This window comes from Ctenocephalides felis, unplaced genomic scaffold (genome assembly GCF_003426905.1).
Source record: "Ctenocephalides felis isolate EL2017-DRISC unplaced genomic scaffold, ASM342690v1 CF-g0.4_SCAFFOLD_01170, whole genome shotgun sequence".
In the NCBI taxonomy this organism is placed as follows: Eukaryota; Metazoa; Arthropoda; class Insecta; order Siphonaptera; family Pulicidae; genus Ctenocephalides; species Ctenocephalides felis.
The window spans coordinates 7,823,920-7,832,855 of record NW_020537324.1 but is presented as its reverse complement, the minus strand read 5'-3'; positions in this window follow the sequence as shown (position 1 = coordinate 7,832,855).

Genomic DNA, 8,936 nt, shown 5'->3' with positions numbered 1-8,936 from the left:
ACGCCAAAACGGTTTGTAGTATAATCTAATTATAATACTGGTATCAAATATTAACAATTTTGAATGTTACTAAATCGTAATTTTATTAACAAAATGGATTATTAACAGATATCAAAAAGTTCATGCAATTTCTTTTAAGATAAATTAATACTAACACCTAGTTTTAATGTGTACGATAGAACGGTTTGTAATTAAGTAGTATAATCTAAATATAATACTGGTATCAGCTATTAATTTTTTAAAGTAAAAAAAAAGTTCTATGTTAAACAATACTATATTTTATCTGATAATGGTCACATTTCTTCATATTAATTATTTATATATATAATAATATATAAGATATTATATATCCTAAGTTTTAGTATGTATTATAAGACTAAACGTCTACTCCTAGTATGCTGCTATGTTATTAAAATCCTATTATGAGAGCTTAGGCGTAATGCTTTTTGCAATTTCGTAATAAACTCAATTTTCTCCAGAATGCTAAACTATATTATAGGGAATAGTTATCTAAATATTTTGTAATTACACAATATTTAAATTTTTTATAATCGAGCATTTGTATGAATTATTGGACTGACTAGAAAATGAACTTGATTATTACTCACTTATTATTATTCATCACGTTAAATCTTTCAGGCGCCAGGACATACTAGGATTTCAGTTATGTCCAACGTTTTATTAAATTATAGCAGTGTTGCACAACATATACTCTATTAAGGTGTTTAAAACAGAATATATAGTTAAAGTAAAATATATAGCAATTTTGTGCATGCAAGTCTCATCAATGTTTTGTAAAGTCTTTACCAGTATAAGTATAATGATGGTTTTTATCATTAGATCAGGTTTTGTGAAAGTTGTTACTTCAGCAAGCAATTGTTTAATAGTATTTCAACATAAATATATTTGTGATTAATGAAGAAGTTAACAAATGAAGTTAGAAATTGTGTTATCATTACGTTCTTCTCTTTGTTGAAATTCTTACTATCTCATGAATTCTACGTCCGTTCACCCCTGTTTCCCTAAAAACGTACTTACCAATAAAGTTGAAAGCGTGCTGAAAGATATTTTATTTCTGCAAAAATTTGTTATATTCCGTCGACTGCACGGTCTACAGATTTCTTTTTCTACCCTGTAAAGTAAGTTTTCTATTCGCATTGCGACTACTTTGAAGTAAAGTTTATGCACCTCGGGCGAATATGCTTCCCGCGCCGGCGGTTTATGTCGAATCAAATCGCAAGAATCTTATGAACGTTTTACTTACAGCACTTGAAGCGAAAAATTTAAATAGATGAGTTAAACGGCTTGAAAACATTTTGATAACTCGTTTCTTTAATGTGGAAGAAATTAGTTAGAAGTCGGCGGCTGCAAGAGTTTAACCGTACTTACATAGTATTAAAACTTGATGTTATCAGAGTTATCTTGGTATTATTTGATTCCCATTTGGGTCGCCAAGATATAAAAAAATGTGTGAAGAAAATTTTTGATCAGATAAAACAATATTGTTGAAAGATTTTGTTTATTGAGCATGCTATTTTGAAAATACATTATAATACGTACTGATTTTAAATAAACATTTCATTCAAGTAGCACCATAGTTTAATATAAAACATGATATCTGGCCATTCTAATTAGTTTCACTAAACTTACTATTTGTTAAGACCAAAATTTTCCAAATTTATGGTGAATTCGTGTGAGAAAAAAAACTCATGAGATGCCTTTATAATACTATATTGTTCTTCAAATAATTATATTATCTATTATTCCTCAAATATGACTTAATTAACTGCACAGTATTCACAAGTAAACTGTGGTGTCTAGATAGTTTCTATTAAAATTTGCTTATTGAACTTATTGCTAGTTAAACTAAACTTTCCCTAAATTTACTTCTTGAAACTAAAAGGTCTAGAAGTTTCTGTTTGAAACCCTTACCATAAGTTACGAAAATACATAATTGATTCACTAAATATAACTTTAAATATTTAGTATGCTATGCAAGAAAATATTTGTATAAAATAATTAAATGTAAAATTTAATATAGTCAATATATGGTGAATACTTCTACTATGGCGGTAATACGATTTTTGCACAGATTATTTTTTTCTAGTTAAATCTTTAAACTTGCAGTAAATTAAATTAAACCTCTTTTAGATGAATTGTGTGCGTTCATGACTTATATAAATACAACATCAATTACTTATTAGAAAAAAGTTTTGAAAAAAATTAACAATAAATACAAAAATTATTAATAAACTATTGCGATTTGTACATAGAAAATCTGATTCATAAATTACAAACAACAATTATGAGAATAACAAACATTTTAGCAGTAAAATTAGTAAAACTTTTAATCTAATATCACGATCGTTTTTTATTTTAATTTTGATAATTTTTAACAAAAAAAAAATAATTTTAACCAAATACAATTTTGTAAAAATTTTGAACGACTAATTTTACTGGTTAATTTTAGTTGTTGGTGTCATAAAAATCACAAATATTGTAAAACTGTTTTTTTTCTAATTTTACGATTTAGCTTGCAAACAATATCTTTTATATATTAGATTTTTTATTTACCCGAATTTCATCTATTTACTATTACAATTAAAATATAATTACACAACTATAATCGACTCCAATTCACATGATAGTTTCATATCATAACAGGTATTGTAAACCCTTCTCAACCTTCGTGCATGGGTATAATTATACATATTTGCACATATATAGACGTTTATATTAATATTCATACATAATATATTCATGAAGTCATTCAACATCAACATAGTTTGATGTAACATTACTCCTTGTTAATTATTAATTAGTAATAAACAGGAATACTGAAATGGATACTAGACATGCAAAACTCATTTATGAATTATAATATATAATAAATTTTATGACTATTGCGATGTTTTTATGGGGAATGATATTTGATCACACAAGGTCATTTTAAGAAAATGGTATTGGAAATTGTTGCCTGAGGCGGGAATTCAATATTTTTGCAGAGGACAAGGATTGATTAAATAGTATTTATTTGATAACCTAGATACATTTAGATATTGTTATGCCAAATATTTTTTTTCATTATTATTAATATCTTATTAATAATTTTGTTATTAATAATATATTATTAATAATTTTGTTTAAAATAAATTGTACTACTTTATCTGCGCATATTTTATTTGAAATTATTTTAAATTTTTGGTAATACTTGGAAAGTTTAAACAGGATTATTTAAATAGTTAGTATTAGGTATTTAAAACAAAAATACACAATAAATTGTTGATAACGTAAACTTCATTTTTTATAATATTCCAATAATCTCCATAAACAGATTAAATGTTTACACAGTACATGATCCAAATGTCTTCCATGGACAAATTTCGTATACACAGGTTTTCTAATGGATGTCGTCCATGGACGACACTCGTAGAGAGAGGATTAAATTTTGTTTATTCAATTGTAATCCAAAACTCGAAATACTTTGCTAGATTCCTGATATATTTAATATTATTTTTTCATTAATTTTTGTCATTTATTTTATCTTTCATAATTTAATAATAGCAGACTTTTCAAATCTTATTATACGATTCAATAATTATTAAACTAACTAAACAAATAGTTTATAAACATTTTTTGTCAGTTCATGTGAAGTCTGAAAATTTGTAAATCATATCGAATATATATATTTTTTATATTTTAACAGCAATCAGAACCTTACATTTTATAAGTTAGTGGGCTGAAACTTTTACTAATGTCGTATTTTTTAGAATCCATATTTAATTATACTTTATTGTTAGAATTCATCTAAAAGGGCTAAACTATTATTCAATTTGAAGCAGAAATTTACGGAAAGAGCATTTTTTACTTGGAAACATTTAGGATCTACATACATCAAATATACAGTATCTATAACTTTGGCGTTAATTATGATCAAACTCGTTAATTAAAAACAGCTAACTTGTATTACTATTTTCAATATTTTTTTCAGTATGATAAAAACTTTGAATGTCATATTTTGGCATCTGGCATTATGATGTATATCAAAAGCCAATAAATAACAAAAAATGTCATATTTAATATATCCTTAACTTATCCAAATAGTGTGTTAACATCAGTAACCTCCACACAGCAATCGTAACCGTCTCCATCGCGGTAAATGAAATCTTAATTACCAGCTATCTACATAAACCACTTCCCGAAACAGGTAAATATCCCACGAAATCCATCTACGTTTGTGTACAAATGCACGTTGTCTTAAACGTAATAAACCTCAGAGTCTGTATACATATTACATTGCCATAATCTATGATTCCCTAACCCTCAAGTAATGGCAAAGTCTTGTCCCTGAGTCTAGATTCTAGATTCGAATCTACGAAACGATACCTCCAGGGCGAGGTCCCGAGTTTAATTAATTACTAACAAACACTATAGAGCGCCACAAAGAGACACTTAAAACGCGACAATGAACGTTTGGTAAGGCGCGGGGAATATTTACAAAGTCCGCTTAAGTCGACCGTAATACAGAGAATTATATGCATTCGCGGAATTTTTAATATGGGGTACTTAAATTATCATTAACTATGTAATAGTGCTCAGAATAATGGAAATTGGGCTTGAAATGGGTATATTAGCGGTGTTATTCAAGATTTATATGAAAATATTAGTTAATAATAATCATATTATTTCAAATATTTGTTGCAAACTTCTAGTGAGTTGGCAAAAAAATCAGACATTTGAAAATGTGTTTGTATTTTATTATTCATAGTTGCTATATTATATTTTTAAAGTAATTTCAATCAAAATTATTTTCAAAAGCAAGGTATATATAGGTTGCAATTTAGCTAACCAATTAGAATATGTACATCAGCAATTTCATAAAAAATCAGTTAATAATTGCGTGATCAGTTTTTAAGGATTTTTGGACCACTCTTTCCTCCTCGGTGATTCATGGTGGTATTTAAATTTAGCCCCTTCACCCATTCAACTTTTTTTTTAAATTCACGTAAAATTTATTAGAAGTGTTATTTCACTAGATCCACTTTTCGTTCACATAAAATTTTAAGTTTTATTTTTTCAAATAAAAAGCACGTTTATTTGAATTTTCTTGCAATAAGATGTAATGATATGAATTTGCCGATTGCAAGTTATTTTTTTTAACAATTTGTAATCTGTAACTACAAAAAAGTAAATAATGCACAAGATTGCATTTGCCATATACATAAGAAGATTGCACACAAAATTGTTGATTTCATTTGTAGTACCTATTCTATTTTTCATTGTTATAAAATACGTCAGTTTGTAATGTCGTTTTTCAGTAAGACTTTTCTCGAGAATTCTTGACAATAGCGTATATCTGATTCGTGAAACATACGGAATTGTTACCTACAAAAGACAGTACGAATGTACATTATATGTGTAGTCGTATTTCCTTAAAAAGACATGTGAGCGTGTTAGGATGTATTCAGAAAATTGTAGAAAATCCTGCTTACAATGCAAAAACCTTTAATATAACCCGTCTTCACACAGGATATAAACGACATTTGATTTTGAGCAGTAGCGCATTTCTTATATTATACCCAGTATCGTCGAATTCGAAGAGTTTTGGCAAGAAATATTTTCGCAAGATTGAAGTGATAAAAAATTCAGTTGGTTGGATCTTGTTTACAGAGTATGATATTAAAAATATTTGGAATAGAAATACAGTAAAACTCCGTTGAGATGTTTTTCAGGGACTGAAAATTTGTTTCAAAGTGCAGTCACCGGCGTAATGTGCGAGAAATCAGATTAGGTATGATTGTCTTAATGGGTTCCTAATACACTATTTTTAGAAGAGCCATATATTATACCAAATTCTGTAATATTTTTAACTTTTTCTAGACTTTTTGAATGACAATTTTTAATACCTCGGAAGTTTAAATTCTGTATTGTAATTTTTCAATCATACAATTCTAAGGCAAAACAAACCATCGAACGACTGCTACATCTAGACAATAATTATATTCTAATCAGTGATAACTATGCGTATCTTTCACCAAATTATATTACAAAAAACTGACCATTCCTTATTATAGTTCATATTAAAATAACCCAAATTCAGCACTATGGTTCAATATCAGAAATCCGCGTTACACAAAAGACTTTGCAAGATTTATATGACGACATGCCTCCACCAGTGCAGATAACTACAGATCCGTATTATGGCAGTATTACAATAGGAAGCGAGCTTAAAGATATTTCAATAAACAGCGAAGACTAGAAAACGTGGGCTAAAAGCAATATAAGGCAGTCGTTTTATATAAAATTCATATCGCATATCAACTAATATTTATTCAGGAAAATAAAAAAAACGTATATTCTTGTCGCAGTTTATGGTTAGGTAGACGAAGACACAGAAGATTTCTACATATTGTATGCGTTTTTTTACTTTTTGATATATACGTATAATTATGAATAAAAAAAAAATGCAGTTGCAAAAATTGTCTATGACATTGTGCATTAATAAAAATTATTCAGTGAGTAATAACAATTGTTTTAACCATTTTAAAATAATGATTAAAATTATTGTAAAACTTATCGTCGTATTTTATAGATCTAATATAAGTGACAACCTTTATCTATGATTTATCTACAAGAGCAAAAACAAAACCAAATATTTTCTTCACACCATCGACACAAGCAATCTGATTTTTGAATCACTCTAATCGGATGCGACGGTTTTCAAAAACTGCTGCTATTCTTTGCATTTTACTCGGTTTTTCTAAAACCGCTAGACCTGCTTTCGAATCGAATGTTATTTTAATATATATTCGATTACTATAACACCCTACAAGTGAAAAATAAAAACAACTTAAGTAACCTAATCATTATTTGCTTTCTATCAATTACAGCACGAGTATAAATTCGAAGATCAAAATCCATTTGATTTGTAAGATATCTAAATTCAACCATAAAATAATAGCTCAAATACTCAACTTATTTTAAATATAAGCTTTATAGTACATTATTTAGTAATCCAACAAGTTATAACATATTTCCCTAGAGAACACGATATGAGGCAGTATCATTTTCATCTACAGATTAAATTCCTTTCTCACACTACAAAATTACTGAACTTTTACCGCATGCTGTATGTATGAGAGAATTATTAAAAAGAAAGAACTACAATACCACCAGTTAGGAATATCATATAAATCTACGAAAAGATTGAAAAAGTTGCCCTGGAACTTCTGAGACATCAGATTTTGCGCAATAAACCTAAGTCACGCGAGTTTCTTGCTTAACTCGGTTTTAACTCAGAAGCCGATTCTATGATCTAACTTCTTGCCGTCGCATCGTTCTGAGTTTTAGATTAACATTTCACAACTTCTAAATTTTCTAGAGAGCTTGTCAACAGTTTAATAAGCGGGAAAATATGATCGGAACCTGCGAGTTCGACTGAGAACGAAGGATGCCCTGTATCCTTCTGGCACTAAATATAGGAAATTGCGAAGAGTTTTCTTCAGTCGAACTGATATCAGCAGTTTTATTGAAAAGCATAAGTTTGTCGTGCAGTTGCACACTGTTGGAAGTCTATGAGTTCAATATTTAATATCTCTTTCGCGAAATTTTGTAAGAAATCACGTTCATCGGGATTTATGATATCTAAAAATATAATTTTATTTCAGCCTTATGTCAAAAAATATTTTTTATGTTTGAATACTTCCTACTCAAATTATCAATTATTTTTTCATTTTAAGTTTTAATTTGAATAATTCAGAAATATATTATAAATAACCATTCAGCAGTTGTAGTTATTAAAAGCTTGTTTAAATTAAATTGTTTGTTTTTTCTTATATTCATCACATTTTTCATTCATTCCATTTGAGCTTTGTACACACAATAGAATGTTTCGGATACTTCACAAAAAATTTCAATATAAAACGATATATTAAAAAGTTCATGAACAAACATAGAGGCAACTCAATATCAATTGTTGATTTATTGAAAATAAAGAAGGATTTTTTTATATTATATATTCTTATATCATATATTAAAAAAATATATCTGGAAAAAAATATCGTTTGAACTATTTTTAAGATAAATGATTTTATAGAAATTATAACTATACGTACATACAAAATTATCATATATAACGTAAAAGATACATAAAAAAATATAACTGTACAGTAACACACAAACTCTTATTCGAAAATACACAGGGTGTCCCAGAGCATGACTTCAAAAAACTGTCCTGAAAAATGAGAAAAAAATCTCACTTATAAAATAATGATGAAAAAATGGAAATTATGAGCTTTTAAGTGCAACCTAAAAATTTGTCAAAATGACCATTTTTGGTTATTGTGGTTAATTTTTACTTATTTTCTTTATTTAAACTTTGGAAGCCATTAATAACATTTCTAGGATCACAATAAAAAACTATAACGCGATCACCCCAAAATCTCAAGAATGAGGGTTTTTTAATAAACTATGATCGACTTTCAATCAGTCTTTAAAAATATTCTAAAATGTGTTGGTAAGTTTCATCATAAGTTGGCGCATTTAATCAGGATTATGAAATGGTAATATACTTGAGAAAAAAAATCTCACTTTGTTTGGAAATTATGAGCTTTTAAGTGCAACCTAAAAATTTGTCAAAATTGTGATCTTTTTTTGGTAATTTTGAATAATTTTTACTCATTATGTTCATTTAAACTTTGGAACCGTAGCTATGAATAACATTTCTAGGATCACAATAAAAAACAATAAGGATTACCCCAAAATTTCAAGATTGAGGGCTTTTTAATAAACTATGCATTTTTTTTAATCAGTCGACTTTGAAAGGCCTTTAAAAAATGTACTAAAATATGTTGGTAAGTTTTATCAAAAGTTGGCGCATTTAATCAAGATCCTGAAATGGTAATGTACTTGAAAATTTTACTATTGAAAAATTCTGA